Here is a 17,316-nt window from a genome sequence, read left to right as displayed (position 1 = left end):
AGCTGTAGTTAGTTTCAGAATGGGTGGCAAGGAATAAGTTAGTCCAAACCCTAAACCTCAATTAAATCTTGTAATAAATCATGTGGAAATTGAGCAAGTTGAGGTGACTAAACTGCTTGGAGTAACCTTGGATTGTAAACTGTCATGGTCAAAACATATTGATACAACAGTAGCTAAGATGGGGAGATGTCTGTCAATAATAAAGCGTTGCTCTGATTTTTTAACAGCACTATCAACAAGACAGGTCCTACAGGCCCTAGTTTTGTCACATTTGGACTACTGTTCAGTCGTGTGGTCAGGTGCCACAAAGAGGGACGACGACCGCCGAGCGCCACCCGAACGGGAAGGGGAGCCACCTTCAGTGGCAGCTAGTAGACCGGCGACGACGACCGCCGAACGCCACCCGAACGGGAAGGGGAGCCACCTTCAGTGGCAGCTAGTAGACCGGCGACGACGAGCGCCGAGCGCCACCCGAACGGGAAGGGGAGCCACCTTCAGTGGCAGCTAGTAGACCGGCGACGACGACCGCCGAGCGCCACCCGAACGGGAAGGGGAGCCACCTTCAGTGGCAGCTAGTAGACCGGCGACGACGACCGCCGAGCGCCACCCGAACGGGAAGGGGAGCCACCTTCAGTGGCAGCTAGTAGACCGGCGACGACGACCGCCGAGCGCCACCCGAACGGGAAGGGGAGCCACCTTCAGTGGCAGCTAGTAGACCGGCGACGACGACCGCCGAGCGCCACCCGAACGGGAAGGGGAGCCACCTTCAGTGGCAGCTAGTAGACCGGCGACGACGACCGCGAGCGCCACCCGAACGGGAAGGGGAGCCACCTTCAGTGGCAGCTAGTAGACCGGCGACGACGACCGCCGAGCGCCACCCGAACGGGAAGGGGAGCCACCTTCAGTGGCAGCTAGTAGACCGCCGAGCGCCACCCAAACGGGAAGGGGAGCCACCTTCAGTGGCAGCTAGTAGACCGCCGAGCGCCACCCGAACAGGAAGGGGAGCCACCTTCAGTGGCAGCTAGTAGACCGGCGACGACGACCGCCGAACGCCACCCGAACGGGAAGGGGAGCCACCTTCAGTGGCAGCTAGTAGACCGGCGACGACGACCGCCGAGCGCCAAACCGAACGGGAAGGGGAGCCACCTTCAGTGGCAGCTAGTAGACCGGCGACGACGCCACCTTCGCGAGCGCCACCCGAACGGGAAGGGGAGCCACCTTCAGTGGCAGCTAGTAGACCGGCGACGACGACCGCCGAGCGCCACCCGAACGGGAAGGGGAGCCACCTTCAGTGGCAGCTAGTAGACCGGCGACGACGACCGCCGAGCGCCACCCGAACGGGAAGGGGAGCCACCTTCTGTGGCAGCTAGTAGACCGCCGAGCGCCACCCGAACGGGAAGGGGAGCCACCTTCAGTGGCAGCTAGTAGACCGGCGACGACGACCGCCGAGCGCCACCCGAACGGGAAGGGGAGCCACCTTCAGTGGCAGCTAGTAGACCGCCGAGCGCCACCCGAACGGGAAGGGGAGCCACCTTCAGTGGCAGCTAGTAGACCGCCAAGGGCGACCCGAACAGGAAGGGGAGCCACTATTAGTGGCAGCTAGTAGACCGCCGAGCGCCACCCGAATGGGAAGGGGAGCCACCTTCAGTGGCAGCTAGTAGACCGGCGACGACGACCGCCGAGCGCCACCCGAACGGGAAGGGGAGCCACCTTCAGTGGCAGCTAGTAGACCGCCGAGCGCCACCCGAACAGGAAAGGGAGCCACCTTCAGTGGCAGCTAGTAGACCGGCGACGACGACCGCCGAACGCCACCCGAACGGGAAGGGGAGCCACCTTCAGTGGCAGCTAGTAGACCGGCGACGACGACCGCCGAGCGCCACCCGAACGGGAAGGGGAGCCACCTTCAGTGGCAGCTAGTAGACCGGCGACGACGACCGCCGAGCGCCACCCGAACGGGAAGGGGAGCCACCTTCTGTGGCAGCTAGTAGACCGCCGAGCGCCACCCGAACGTGAAGGGGAGCCACCTTCAGTGGCAGCTAGTAGACCGGCGACGACGACCGCCGAGCGCCACCCGAACGGGAAGGGGAGCCACCTTCAGTGGCAGCTAGTAGACCGCCGAGCGCCACCCGAACGGGAAGGGGAGCCACCTTCAGTGGCAGCTAGTAGACCGCCGAGCGCCACCCGAACAGGAAGGGGAGCCACTATTAGTGGCAGCTAGTAGACCGCCGAGCGCCACCCGAATGGGAAGGGGAGCCACCTTCAGTGGCAGCTAGTAGACCGGCGACGACGACCGCCGAGCGCCACCCGAACTGGAAGGGGAGCCACCTTCAGTGGCAGCTAGTAGACCGCCGAGCGCCACCCGAACAGGAAAGGGAGCCACCTTCAGTGGCAGCTAGTAGACCGGCGACGACGACCGCCGAACGCCACCCGAACGGGAAGGGGAGCCACCTTCAGTGGCAGCTAGTAGACCGGCGACGACGACCGCCGAACGCCACCCGAAAGGGAAGGGGAGCCACCTTCAGTGGCAGCTAGTAGACCGGCGACGACGACCGCCGAGCGCCACCCGAACAGGAAGGGGAGCCAACTTCGGTGATATTCGTGACACATGCTGAATGCACTGAGGTGTCTGTTTAAATTACTAGCACACAGCTTGGACACCCATGCATACCCCACAAGACATGCTGAGTCACTTTAATAACTCTACCTACATGTACTACGTACATACTACCTCAACTAACCGGTGCCCCCACACATTGACTCTGTATCGGTACCCCCTGTATATAGCCTCCACATTGACTCTGTACCGGTACCCCCTGTATATAGTCTTGCTATTGTTCTTTTACTGCTGCTCTTTAATTACTTGTTACTTTTGTCTTATTCTTATCTGTATTTTTTAAACTGCATTGTTGGTTAGGGGCTCGTAAATAAGCATTTCACTGTAAGGTCTACACTTGTATTTGGTGCATGTGACTAATAGCATTTGCTTTGATTTGATGCCACCAAAGGTCTCTTCACAATCCTCAAGTCCAGAACAGACTACGGGAGGGGCACAGTACTACATGGAGCCATGGCTACATGTAAATCTATTCCACATCAGGTAACTGATGCAAGCAGTAGAATCAGATGTAAAAAATATGGAACAGCGGGGACTGTGAAGATACACACACACACACACAGGCACAGACACACACACATGATAAGACACGCATTCCACACACACGTGCAGATGGATTTTGTATTGCAGATATGTGGTAGTAGAGTAGTGGCCTGAGGGAACACACTTAATGTGTTGTGAAAAGTGTTATGAAATGTAATGAGATGTAATATTTGAACTTGTATATAACTGCCTTAATGTTGCTACACCCCAGGAAGAGTCATTCTTTGTTTTAGCCTAACTCTTTCTATCATAAAGTATAACACTTCCTCTTTCTCTCTGCCTCAACTTCTTTTTCTTGAAAACGCACAGCATCATAAGACATCTGTTTGTCTACATTCCATTCTTATGACTGCAGTGAAAACACCCGTTCAATAAATGAGGAAACTACTTGAGTGGAGAGTAGGTAAGGACTACAGATCATGTGCTTCACTCATCTCGCAAGAGATTTCACTTAAGAACCAATGGAATGGTCTCAAATGTGCAAACTCCACCCACATGATGCCTCAGACATTACACTTTGGTCATTTAACAGACACTTATCCTGAAAAATGTTTCGGTTGTTGCAAGAAAGGGAAGTATTGTTAAGTTTTTCTGCACCGAAATAAACTGATAAACCCTACTGCAGGTCCTAAGTCTTATTCTATCTTAACAAAAAAAGCACATCATCATTAGATATACACACACCTAACAGTAGGCCTAGCTATCTATTTCTCACCTGTGTATTCAGCTCTGTTTTCCATTCTGTTCCTCACATGAAGTGAGGGGAGGGTTGTGGCTCAACATATTTGAAATGCCTCTGCACTCCCCCTCCCTGTATAAACCGTCCAGATTGTATAACAATAACTTCCTGGTAAACAATGTAACAACACACCCACTCAGGTGACTTGGGGAGGTGTCTTTGAGGACATACAGTACATCAATCAATGACCACCCACATCTACAAATACAACTGCTATCCTCTACCACACAAACTTATGACACACAACACAGTCACTTCCAAATCTATCATTATTTAACTAATATAAACACTTTTCTCTGCTTTGCTAAAGCCTTCAATGTGGCACCTATACAAACGTAGAAGGGCTGGATACTAGCAACATGTTTCCCTCTCTCTGAGACTGTGAAGAAAACAGCATAACGCAACAAACAACATGTCCAAAATGGCATTCTACATAATGCACTACTTTTGGCAAGGGCCAAGCCCTATAGAATAGCCCGATGTGGCCCTGGTCAAAATTAGTGCACTCCATAGGGAATTGGCTTCCATTTCAGATTGAAGACTGACAAGTTTAAGACACTGGTTAAGACCTGTTGAACAACCCTACAGCATGTTGATATGCTCTAGTGATAGCTAGAAGGGTAAAGCTGTAGTTCTAAAAGAAATGACTTCTGCAGGTTTCTATAGGAAACAATGTTAACAGCTGTGAAAAGGATCCCCCCAACAACATGGGAGTCCTGGGGCTGTGATTAGCTAAACAAACAAAGTCACCGGGTCTACTTAAGGCATTTCATTATAGTCGGCATCACGGTCATCATCACCATCTTTTAATGTTCATTCCGTTTCACAAAATAATCTTGCTTCAGTCTTTTAGTCAGTGTCACAGTCATATTTATTTTTCTTCTTCTTGGTTTTGGGTTTCGGAATCGCCATGGAGACAGGACACGATATCATCTCCCCGTTTTCTCTTCCTGTTTAACTTGTCACTAAGGTAACCGCTGGAGTTTCTCCACTCCACTGCCCTCTCCTGGTCTTTCTGTCGCGTCACCTTCTTTTTTCCCTCCTCTCCTATATGTGGCCGTTAGTGCCGCTCTCCTTTGCTGTTCCAAACACAGTGCCTCCCTGCTGGTTGGATGTTGTTACTGCAGTCTCTTCCACTCTGTTTTCTTTCTCCTCCTCTTGAGTTTCCCAGTGGCGTCAAGAAAGTCCTGGCTTGGTTCTAGATCAGGTTCTAGAGCAGGTTCTTGTCTGGTTCCTTCAGCTGCTCTGCAGGGTCGTTGGGATCAAAACTATCTCATACTGCCATCAGCTCCTGAACCCTGAGAGTGAGGAAACACAACACACACACACACACACCACACATTCAGAGCAGGCACACACACTTTAGTATTTATTTGGGATACAAAGCGATTTCTTGACTACTGATTCTGTGCAGGCCAGTCCAACAGCAATATAGTCCATCTCAGACACACACTCTCTAACCTACTGTTTCCTGTCCATTCGTCCTCTGATCAGCAGGACTCCGACTGTGTCTGAGTCCAGCTAACAGACCTCAAACTCCAGCTCCGCTCCTATCCTGGGCCCTGCCTCCCTCCAGGTCTCCATGGTGACATGGAACGGCTTCGGAATACTGTCGTTAAAAGAGCCGTGGATCAGACTCATGACTCACACCAAGCTTATTTACTCTACCCTGGAGAGGAAAGGAAGGGGAGAGAGGGATAGGAGTAGGGAGAGGGGAGGAGGGATGGGAGAGGAGAGAGTTAGCTTCAACTAGACCTTTCCAAGCAGTGTTCCTGACTCTATCCATATACAGTATGTTATTATTGTAACTAAATACAACATATCCACACTGCAGTCTTCTGTAAGTCACATCTGTTCTGTGTCGATCTGATGTCACTCACACAGTTACAAAGCTCTCACCAGTAGTTTCTGTCCTCTCTGGGGGGGATGACAAAGTTGGCTTATATGTCGAGGTGTATGTATCCATTATTGTCGTAGATGTCTCCATGCTGCCCCAGCACACGGACGTCATCATAGGTCAGAGGCACACCCTTCAGATTGCACAGGTAGATAGGTAAGCAGTGCCATATTAATTAGTGCACTGCACACTGTAGCAAACTGACAACCAAAACAACCGTTTCTTTTGGACAAATTCAGTTAGGTCCCTCCCCATTTCGACCAGTTTGCTTCTGTTTGGGTTCTAGTGAATATGACCCAGGTGTGTTGTCAGCAGAGAACATTGGGTGTGGTGCATGCCAGATACACAGATATGTGCAGGGCAGTGGAGACTTCCTCAGAGGAAGAAGGGAAGGCCTCCTCAGTGAATTCCATTAAAAAAATAGTGAAACATTAAAAAAGCTATAATTTTTTAGATAAAACGATACTAAACATATTCACGTGATGTCACCAAATAATTTATTAAAGCACACTGTTTTGCACTGAAGGTCTACAGTAGCCTCAGCAGCACTCTGTAGGGTAGCACCATGGTGTAGCCAGAGGACAGCTAGCTTCCTTCCTCCAAGGATCAGAGAATGAATCTAGTCCTGAAAGCATAAGCTACAGCTAGCTAGCAAGCACTGCAGTGGATAAATTGTGGTGAGTAGTTGACTCAAAGAGAGGCAAGAGAGACAATAGTTTAAATGTTTGAATTTAAAAAATAAATAAATGAAGAAGCAAGAGAGAGAGGGAGAGACAGAGCTAGTTATATTTGAATGTATTTTTTCACTTTCACAGCTAGCTAGTGTAGCCAACTCAAACACCTGGCTCAAACATCAAGGCATGCTATGTTAGGTAGCTGGCTATAGCTATCCAACACTGGAACTATTCCAAGCCAAGGTAAGCTTTTGGTTATATTAATTTATTTCCACCTCTTTTGGGCACACCTGCTCATTCAAGGGTTTCTCTTATTTGAACTATTTTCTACATTGTAAAATAATAGTGAATACATCAAAACTATTAAATAACACATGCTGAGCACTTGTTGGCTGTTTTTCCTTCACTCTGCGGTCCAACTCATACCAAACCATCTCAATTGGGTTGAGGTTGGGTGATTGCGGAGGCCAGGTCATCTGATGCATCACTCCATCACTCTCCTTGGTCAAATAGTCCTTACACAGCCTGGAGGGGTGTTTTGGGTCATAGTCCTGTTGAAAAACAAATTATAGTCCCACTAAGCGCAAACCAGATGGGATGACGTATCACTGCAGAATGCTGTGGTAGCCATGCTGGTTAAGTGTGCCTTGAATTCTAAATAAATCACTGACAGTGTCACCAGCAAAGCACTCCCACGCCATAATACCTCTTCCTCCATGCTTCACAGTGGGAACCAGACATGCAGAGATAATTTGTTCACCTACTCTACGTCTCACAAAGACACGGTGGTTGGAACCAATCGACAGTCGTGAAGAGAGCACGAAAAAACCTACCCAGGAGACTGAAAAGATTTGGCATTGGTCCTCAGATCCTCAAAAGGTTCTACAGCTGTAACATCGAGAGCATCCTGACAGGTTGCATCACTGCCTGGTATGGCAACTGCTCGGCCTCCGACCGCAAGGCACTACAGAGGGTAGTGCTTACGGCCCAGTACATCACTGGGGCAAAGCTTCCTACCTTCCAGAACCTCTATAGCAGGTGGAGGAAGGCCCCAAGAATGGTCAAAGACTCCAGCTACCCTAGTCATGGATTGTTCTCTCTGCTACTGCACGGCAAGTGGTACCGGAGTGCCAAGTCTAGGTCCAAGAGGAAGAACATATCAAGACCATTTCAAGGACAGCTTTTTTCCATCTACGTAACATTGCAAAAATCAGAAACTTTCTGTCCAAAAATGATGCAGAAAAATTAATCCATGCTTTTGTTACTTCTAGGTTAGACTACTGCAATGCTCTACTTTCCGGCTACCAGGATAAAGCACTAGATAAACTTCAGTTAGTGCTAAATACGGCTGCTAGAATCCTGACTAGAACCAAAAAATTTGATCATATTACTCCAGTGCTAGCCTCCCTACACTGGCTTCCTGTCAAAGCAAGGGCTGATTTCAAGGTTTTACTACTAAACTACAAAGCATTACATGGACTTGCTCCTACCTATCTCTCTGATTTGGTCCTGCCGTACATACCTACACGAACGCTACGGTCACAAGACACAGGCCTCCTAACTGTCCCTAGAATTTCTAACCAAACAGCTGGAGGCAGGGCTTTTTCCTATAGAGCTCCATTTTTATGGAACGGTCTGCCTACCCATGTCAGAGACGCAAACTCGGTCTCAACCTTTAAGTCTTTACTGAAGACTCACCCTATTACAGGGGCTGAGTCACTGGCTTACTGGGGCTCTCTCATGCCGTCCCTGGAAGGGATGCGTCACCTGAGTGGGTTGATTCACTGATGTGGCCATCCTGTCTGGGTTGGTGCCCCCCCCCCCTTGGGTTGTGCCGTGGCGGAGATCTTTGTGGGCTATACTCAGCCTTGTCTCAGGATGGTAAGTTGGTGGTTGAAGGTATCCCTCTAGTGGTGTGGGGGCTGTGCTTTGGCAAAGTGGGTGGGGTTATATCCTTCCTGTTTGGCCCTGTCCGGGGGTGTCCTCGGATGGGGCCAAAGTGTCTCCTGACCCCTCCTGTCTCCTCCTGTCTCAGCCTCCAGTATTTATGCTGCAGTAGTTTATGTGTCGGGGGGCTAGGGTCAGTTTGTTATATCTGGAGTACTTCTCCTGTCCTATTCGGTGTCCTGTGTGAATCTAAGTGTGCGTTCTCTAATTCTCTCATTCTCTTTTTCTTTCTCTCTCTCGGAGGACCTGAGCCCTAGGACCATGCCCCAGGACTACCTGACATGATGACTCCTTGCTGTCCCCAGTCCACCTGGCCGTGCTGCTGCTCCAGTTTCAACTGTTCTGCCTTATTATTATTCAACCATGCTGGTCATTTATGAACATTTGAACATCTTGGCCATGTTCTGTTATAATCTGTTATAATCTGTTATAATCTGTTATAATCTCCACCCGGCAGAACCAGAAGAGGACTGGCCATCCCGTCTGGTTCCTCTCTAGGTTTCTTCCTAGGTTTTGGCCTTTCTATGGAGTTTTTCCTAGCCACCGTGCTTCTACACCTGCATTGCTTGCTGTTTGGGATTTTAGGCTGGGTTTCTGTACAGCACTTTGAGATATCAGCTGATGTACGAAGGGCAATATAAATAAATTTGATTTGATTTGATTTGAACTAACAGATCACAGACCATTTCGATAACAGACAATACTGTGCAGCCGTATTCATCAACATGGCCAAGACTTTCAACTCTGTCAATCACCACATTCTTATTGGCAGACTCAACAGCCTTGGTTTCTCAAATGACTGCCACGCCTGGTTCACCAACTACTTCTCAGATAGAGTTCAGTGTGTCAAATCGGAGGGCCTGATGTCTGGACCTCTGGCCGTCTCTATGGGGGTGCAACAGGGTTCAATTCTCGGGCAGACTCCTTTCTTTGTATCAAATAAAATAAAATTGTATTTGTCACATACAAATGGTTAGCAGATGTTAATGCGAGTGTAGCGAAAACTCTTGAACGTGCCGTCCTTGGCCAGCTCTCCCGCTATCTCTCTCTGAATGACCTTCTTGATCCAAATCAGTCAGGTTTCAAGACTAGTCATTCAACTGAGACTACTCTCCTCTGTATCACGGAGGCGCTCCGCACTGCTAAAGCTAACTCTCTCTCCTCTGCTCTCATCCTTCTAGATCTATCGGCTGCCTTCGATACTGTGAACCATCAGATCCTCCTCTCCACCCTCTCCGAGTTGGGCATCTCGTCATAACCTCACATGGTCTCTCCTATCATTGCTATGCAGACGACACACAATTAATCTTCTCCTTTCCCCCTTCTGATGACCAGGTGGCGAATCGCATCTCTGCATGTCTGGCAGACATATCAGTGTGGATGACGGATCACCACCTCAAGCTGAACCTCGGCAAGACGGAGCTGCTCTTCTTCCCGGGGAAGGACTGCCCGTTCCATGATCTCGCCATCACGGTTGACAACTCCATTGTGTCCTCCTCCCAGAGCGCTAAGAACCTTGGCGTGATCCTGGACAACACCCTGTCGTTCTCAACTAACATCAAGGCGGTGGCCCGTTCCTGTAGGTTCATGCTCTACAACATCCGCAGAGTACGACCCTGCCTCACACAGGAAGCGGCGCAGGTCCTAATCCAGGCACTTGTCATCTCCCCTCTGGATTACTGCAACTCGCTGTTGGCTGGGCTCCCTGCCTGTGCCATTAAACCCTTACAACTCATCCAGAACTCCGCAGCCCGTCTGGTGTTCAACCTTCCCAAGTTCTCTCACGTCACCCCGCTCCTCCGCTCTCTCCACTGGCTTCCAGTTGAAGCTCGCATCCGCTACAAGACCATGGTGCTTGCCTACGGAGCTGTGGGGGAAACGGCACCTCAGTACCTCCAGGCTCTGATCAGGCCCTACACCCAAACAAGAGCACTGCGTTCATCCACCTCTGGCCTGCTCGCCTCCCTACAACTGAGGAAGTACAGTTCCCGCTCAGCCCAGTCAAAACTGTTCGCTGCTCTGGCCCCCCAATGGTGGAACAAACTCCCTCACGACGCCAGGACAGCGGAGTCAATCACCACCTTCCGGAGACACCTGAAACCCCACCTCTTTAAGGAATACCTAGGATAGGATAAGTAATCCCTCTTCCCCCCCCCCTTTAAGATTTAGATGCACTATTGTAAAGTGACTGTTCCACTGGATGTCATAAGGTGAATGCACCAATTTGTAAGTCGCTCTGGATAAGAGCGTCTGCTAAATGACTTAAATGTAATGTAAATGTAATGAAATGCTTGTGCTTCTAGTTCTGACAAGCAAGTAATAACCAACGAGTAATCTAACCTAACAATTCCACAACTACTACCTTATACACACAAGTGTAAAGGGATAAAGAATATGTACATAAAGATATATGAATGAGTGATGATACAGAACAGCATAGGCAAGATGCAGTAGATGGTATCGAGTACAGTATATACATACAGTGGGGAAAAAAAGGTTTTAGTCAGCCACCAATGGTGCAAGTTCTCCCACTTAAAAAGATGAGAGAGGCCTGTAATTTTCATCATAGGTACACTTCAACTATGACAGACAAAATGAGAAGAAAAATCCAGAAAATTTTAATGAATTTATTTGCAAATTATGGTGGAAAATAAGTATTCATAGTTGAAGTGTACCTATGATGAAAATTACAGGCCTCTCTCATCTATTTTAAGTGGGAGAACTTGCACAATCGGTGGCTGACTAAATACTTTTTTGCCCCACTGTATGAGATGAGTAATGTAGGGTATGTAAACAAAGCTGCATAATTTAAAGTGTCTAGTGATACATGTTTTACATAAAGATGCAGTAGATGATATAGAGTACAGTATATACATATACATATGAGATGAGCAATGTAGGGTATGTAAACATTATATTAAGTGGCATTGTTTAAAGTGGCTAGTGATACATTTTTTTCCATCAATTTCTATTATTAAAGTGGCTGGAGTTGAGTCAGTATGTTGGCAGCAGCTTTGATGCACCTGTACTGACCTCGCCTTCTGGATGATAGCAGGGTGAACAGTCAGTGGCTTGGGTGGTTGTTGTCCTTGATGATCTTTTTGGCCTGTGACATCGGGTGGTGTAGATGTCCTGGAGGGTAGGTAGTTTGCCCCCGGTGATGCGTTGTGCAGACCTCACTACCCTCTGGAGAGCCTTACGGTTTTGGGCGAAGCAGTTGACGTACCAGGCGGTGATACAGCCCGACAGGATGCTCTCGATTGTGCATCTGTAGAAGTTTGTGAGTGCTTTTGGTGACAAGCCGAATTTCTTCAGCCTCCTGAGGTTGAAGAGGCGCTGCTGCGCCTTCTTCACAACGCTGTCTGTGTGGTTGGACCAATTCAGTTTGTCCGTGATGTGTACGCCGAGGAACTTAAAACTTACTACTCTCTCCACTACTGTCCCGTCGATGTGGATAGGGGGGTGCTCCCTCAAGTCCACAATCATCTCCTTTGTTTTGTTGACTTTGAGTGTGAGGTTATTTTCCTGACACCACACTCCGAGGGCCCTCACCTCCTCCCTGTAGGCCTTCTCGTCGTTGTTGGTAATCAAGCCTACCACTGTTGTGTCGTCCGCAAACTTGATGATTGAGTTGATGGCCACGCAGTCATGGGTGAACAGGGAGTACAGGAGAGGGCTCAGAACGCACCCTTGTGGGGCCCCAGTGTTAAGGATCAGCGGAGTGGAGATGTTGTTACCTACCCTCACCACCTGGGGGCGGCCCGTCAGGAAGTCCAGTACCCAGTTGCACAGAGCGGGGTCGAGACCCAGGGTCAGCTTGATGACGAGTTTGGAGGGTACTATGGTGTTAAATGCTGAGCTGCAGTCAATGAACAGCATTCACACATAGGTATTCCTCTTGTCCAGATGGGTTAGGGCAGTGTGCAGTGTGGTTGCGATTGCGATTGCGTTGTCTGTGGACCTATTGGGGCGGTAAGCAAATTGGAGTGGGTCTAGGGTGTCAGGTAGGGTGGAGGTGATATGGTCCTTGACTAGTCTCTCAAAGCACTTCATGATGACGGAAGTGAGTGCTACGGGGCGGTAGTCGTTTAGCTCAGTTACCTTAGCTTTCTTGGGAACAGGAACAATGATGGCCCTCTTGAAGCATGTGGGAAGAGCAGACTGGGCCCTGGTTAAAAGCAGTGGTTCGCGCTTTCAGTTTCGCGCAAATGCTGTCATCAATCCACGGTTTCTGGTTTGGGAATGTTTTAATCGTTGCTGTGGGTATAACATCAATGATGTCACTCTTGCTGCTGGTGATTCTCTGATCCATCTCTACGCAGATGACACCATTCTGTATACTTTTGGCCCATCTTTGGACACTGTGTTAACTAACCTCCAGACGAGCTTCAATGCCATACAACTCTCCTTCCGTGGCCTCCAACTGCTCTTAAATGCAAGTTAAACTAAATGCATGCTCTTCAACCGATCACTGCCCACACCCACCCGCCTGTGTAGCATCACTCCTCTGGACGGTTCTGACTTAGAATATGTGGACAAATGCCTAGGTGTCTGGATAGACTGTAAACTCTCCTTCCAGACTCATATTAAGCATCTCCAATCCAAAATTAAATCTAGAATCGGCTTCCAATTTCGCAACAAAGCATCCTTCACTCATGCTGCCAAACATATCCTCGTAAAACTGACTATCCTACCGATCCTTGACTTCGGCGATGAAATTTACAAAATAGCCTCCAACACTCTACTTAGCCAATTGGATGTAGTCTATCACAGTGCCATCCGTTTCGTCACCAAAGCCCCATTACTACCCACCACTGTGACCTGTATGCTCTCGTTGGCTGGCCCTCGCTTCATATTTGTCGCAAAACACACTGGCTTCAGGTCATCTATAAGTATTTGCTAGGTAAAGCCCCGCTAGTATCTCTATTTGCACATTTCTCTTCTTCACATCTATCACTCTGGTGTTTAATTACTGAAGGCATGTAGAGCTTATGTTACCTTGGATTGTGTTCAATGAAAATGACAGGCCTTTCAAACATTGTATGCAAGATTATCAGCAAGTGACTTGATGCCTACTGTGCCAAAACGATCCAGAGTTGTTAAACGGGAGTGACGAGTGTGTTGATAAAACGGTAATATTGTCAAAATTCTGCTTTAAACAACCATGACGTGAGGCAGTTTGGAACTCGGTAGGAAGTGTTGCAACAGAGGACAGGAGATTGTTACATGCTACGAGCCTCAGCATTTGGTGGTCCTGTTCTGTGAGCTTGTGTGGCCTACTACTTCGCTAGCAGGGCAGAAATTTGGTGCCATGTTGAAAGTCACTGAGCTCTCCAGTAATGCCATTCTACTGCCAATGATTGTCTATTGAGATTGCATGTCTGTTTGCTCGATTTTATACACCTGTAAACAACGGGTGTGACTGAAATTGCCAAATCCACTCATTTTAAGGGGTGTCCACATACTTTTGTATATATAGTGTATTGGGCAATTATTAAGAGTAGGCAAAGTGATTGTGTTAGGCGAAAATGATATCAAACGTTTTACCATTGCAACATTTGATGTACAGTCACATTCACTGTGGTTGTCTGATGTGTGCTATAGAGTTCACAGCTGGCAATGCCTTACCCATCATCCAATGTTATACCTAAAATTGTCGTGATTACCAGCTGAGATAAACTTTAATGACTTGATTTTACTTCTAGCTCAAACTTTGTCTGGGCAGTGTCTTAACATCATTTTAGGACAACCTCAGGACAATGTTAGGATAACCTCAGGACAACATTAGGACAACCTCAGCTGAGTCTGAATGTAGCACATTGGATGACCCTGCAAGGCTTTACTTTGCTAAAATGAGGCTTCTCTTTTTCTTTGAAGACTTTTATTGAAGACAGGGGGGTTGCAGGAGCAGGATATAAAGCAATGTGAAGGAGAGGAAAACGGAAGAGAAAGAGAGGAAGAGAATATATAGGTGGAGAAAAACAGAAGAGAAAAAATATGCATACATTTTTTGTCTGTGATGCTTCACAGGCCAGCTTTTTATGTATCCAGTTTCAGGCTGTGTGTGTTGTGGTGGGGACAACAGCAGCAGAGAGAGAAATAGCTCTGTATCTCCTGATGAAGGAGGAGATAATTTCTCCTCTCCCCCTCACCCACCCAGTCTCAAATCCTTCACCATCCTTCCCTTCCCCCGTCTCCTTTTTCCTCCTGCCACTTTCTCCATCTTTCTGTCTCTCTCTATTTGCTCCCTCTCTCTATCTTTGTCTCAGTTCTACAGACACACACTGGTAGGAAAGACCCGTCTGTAGTCATTAGTTAGAGATCACCACTGTCTAAACAGCTCAGCAGTCTGTGGGTCAGTAAATCAAATCAAGTCTAATTGTATTTGTCACATGCGCCAAAAACAACAGGTGTAGACCTTACAGTGAAATGCTTACTTACAAGCCCTTAACCAACAAGGCAGTTTTAAGAAAAATAAGTGTTAAGTAAGAAATAGATTAGTAAAAAATAACAAATAATGAAAGAGCAGCAGTAAAATAACAGTAGCTATATACAGGAGCTACCGATACAGAGTCAATGTGCGGGGGCACCGGTGTCGAGGTAATTGAGGTAATATGTACATGTAGGTAGAGTTAAAGTGACTATGCATAGATAATAAACAGAGAGAGACTGATACAGACTGATGGTCAGGTTAAAATGTGCTTTGCATGTGGATTAATATAAATCTGTGTGTGTGTCCTTGGGTTTTTATTTCTTATTTAAGACCAATATTTACCCAGCAGCCCCAGGGTGAGATTACCTCATATCTTAGTACAGCTGTGCTTTCACAGCATTTCCACGACTACCAAAGGAATGTCACCGTTTACCCTCCTACCAGGACAACAGAGAGGGAGAGACAGAGTGTGTGTGTGAGAGAGAGGTGTGGGGTAGGTCTTGGGGAAGGGGTTAGAGATTAAGGAGAACCACTAAACTTTGAGTGCTGACATACATGCACCTGACCACACACACACACACACACACAGTGGTGGAAAAAGTACCCAAATGTCATACTGTAGTAAAAGTAAAGATACCTTCATAGAAATGAATCAAGTAAAAGTCACCCAGTAAAATAATACTTGAGTAAAAGTCTAAAAGTATTTGGTTTTAAAGATACTTAAGTATCAAAAGTAGATGTAATTGCTCAAATATACTTAAATATTAAAAGTAATTTAATATTTAATTTCAAATTCCTTATTTTAAGCAAACCAGACGGCATCATTTTATAGTTACATTTTTTTAAATGGATAGCCAGTGATGGCAGTAGGGATGACCAGGGATGTTATCTTGATAAGTGTGTGAATTGGACCATTTTACTAGCCTGACAAGCATTCAAAATGTAATGGGTACTTCTGGGTGTCAGGGAAAATATATAGAGTAAAAAGTACATTATTTTCTTAGGAATGTAGTGAAGTAAAAGTAAAAGTAGTCAAAAATATAAATAGTAAAGTACAGATACCCCCAAATTTACAGATCGTACCCTTTTTTTCAATTTTCGCCTAAAATGACAAATCTAACTGCCTGTAGCTCAGGACCTGAAGCAATCATACCATGTTCTTGATACCATTTGAAAGGAAAGACTTGTGAAATGTGAAATAAATGTAGGAGAATATAACACATTAGATCCGGTAAAAGATCATACAAACAAAAAAAACGTGTTAACATTTTTTCCATATTCTTTGAAATGCAAGAGAAATGCCATACTTTCAGATAGGAGTCTAGATGTAATTTAGATTTTGGCCACCAGATGGCAGCAGTGTATGTGTGCAAAGTTTCAGACTGAGCCAGCGAAGAATTACATTACTGCGCAATATTTTGTATCATGTCTGCCAGGAGTTTGCCCAAATGTGCCGAATTGTTCAATTGATACATTTTTTAAAAGTACATAGCTATAGAGAACAAACAAAAATGCTATGGTAATAAAAAATGTAAGTTTACACACTCCCAGGAATGTCATACATGATGGATCCTTAGCTTATACACTAACTTTCACACATCTAGATGGCCAGGCGGGGTGGGTGTGGAGCCAGAGACATTCCTACATTTGAACTACATTTGATCAAACAAAACTGTGCTACATTTTCTTTCTGGGACCCTCAGGATGACAAATCAGAGCAAGATTCCTGAATATAAGTACATTAATTACCTTCAGAGGTGAATGTATCAAACCAGTTGCCGTGATAAAAGGGTTTTGTTGTTGTGCACTCTCCTCAAACAATAGCATGGTATTATTTCCCTGTGAAAACTACTGTTAATTGGACACTGCAGTTAGATTAACAATAATTTAAGCTTTCTGCCCATATGTCCTGGAAAGTTGGCTGATGTACACAATGTCAGTCTATTCACATTAGTGCACATTAGCAAACAACCATCCCGGTTTGGGAACACCCATCCCGTAGAGGTTAGTGCTTTCAAGTATTTTTACTTAAGTACTTTACACCAGCGCACACACACACACACACACACACACACACACACACACACACACACACACACACACACACACACACACACACACACACACACACACACACACACACACACACACACACACACACACACACACACACACACTGTTGTAATGTTGCTCCCCCAGACCCAGACTGTATGGCTTTTCTGGGACTGTGGTATGGATGATGTTGCTTCTTTAGAATGAAGTGTTGTGAGTTTTGTGAAGAGGGTTGTGAGTTTGTACCCCAGGTCATGATGAAATTTCCCACAGTGTTCCAGTGTGAGTAAGGTCCATTCCCGAGGACCCCTAGGTAAACCCTGGCCTTCTCTCTTTCTCTCCTCTCCTTCTGTACTTCTCTCCTCCTCTCCTGTCTTACTCTGGCCTCTCCTCTCCACATCTGGTCTCCTCTCCTCC

At 47.1% G+C, this 17,316-nt stretch overlaps 1 pseudogene; it reads right to left on the bottom strand.

Annotated features, from left to right (window-relative positions):
• Positions 1–4,333: 4,333 nt before the first annotated feature.
• Positions 4,334–5,935, bottom strand: LOC124012251 (annotated as a pseudogene).
• Between the last annotated feature and the right edge of the window lie 11,381 nt (positions 5,936–17,316).

Source organism: Oncorhynchus gorbuscha, linkage group LG24 (genome assembly GCF_021184085.1).
Source record: "Oncorhynchus gorbuscha isolate QuinsamMale2020 ecotype Even-year linkage group LG24, OgorEven_v1.0, whole genome shotgun sequence".
NCBI lineage: Eukaryota > Metazoa > Chordata > Actinopteri > Salmoniformes > Salmonidae > Oncorhynchus > Oncorhynchus gorbuscha.
Note: the sequence above shows the minus strand (reverse complement) of the source record. Positions and strands in the feature narration are given on the sequence as shown.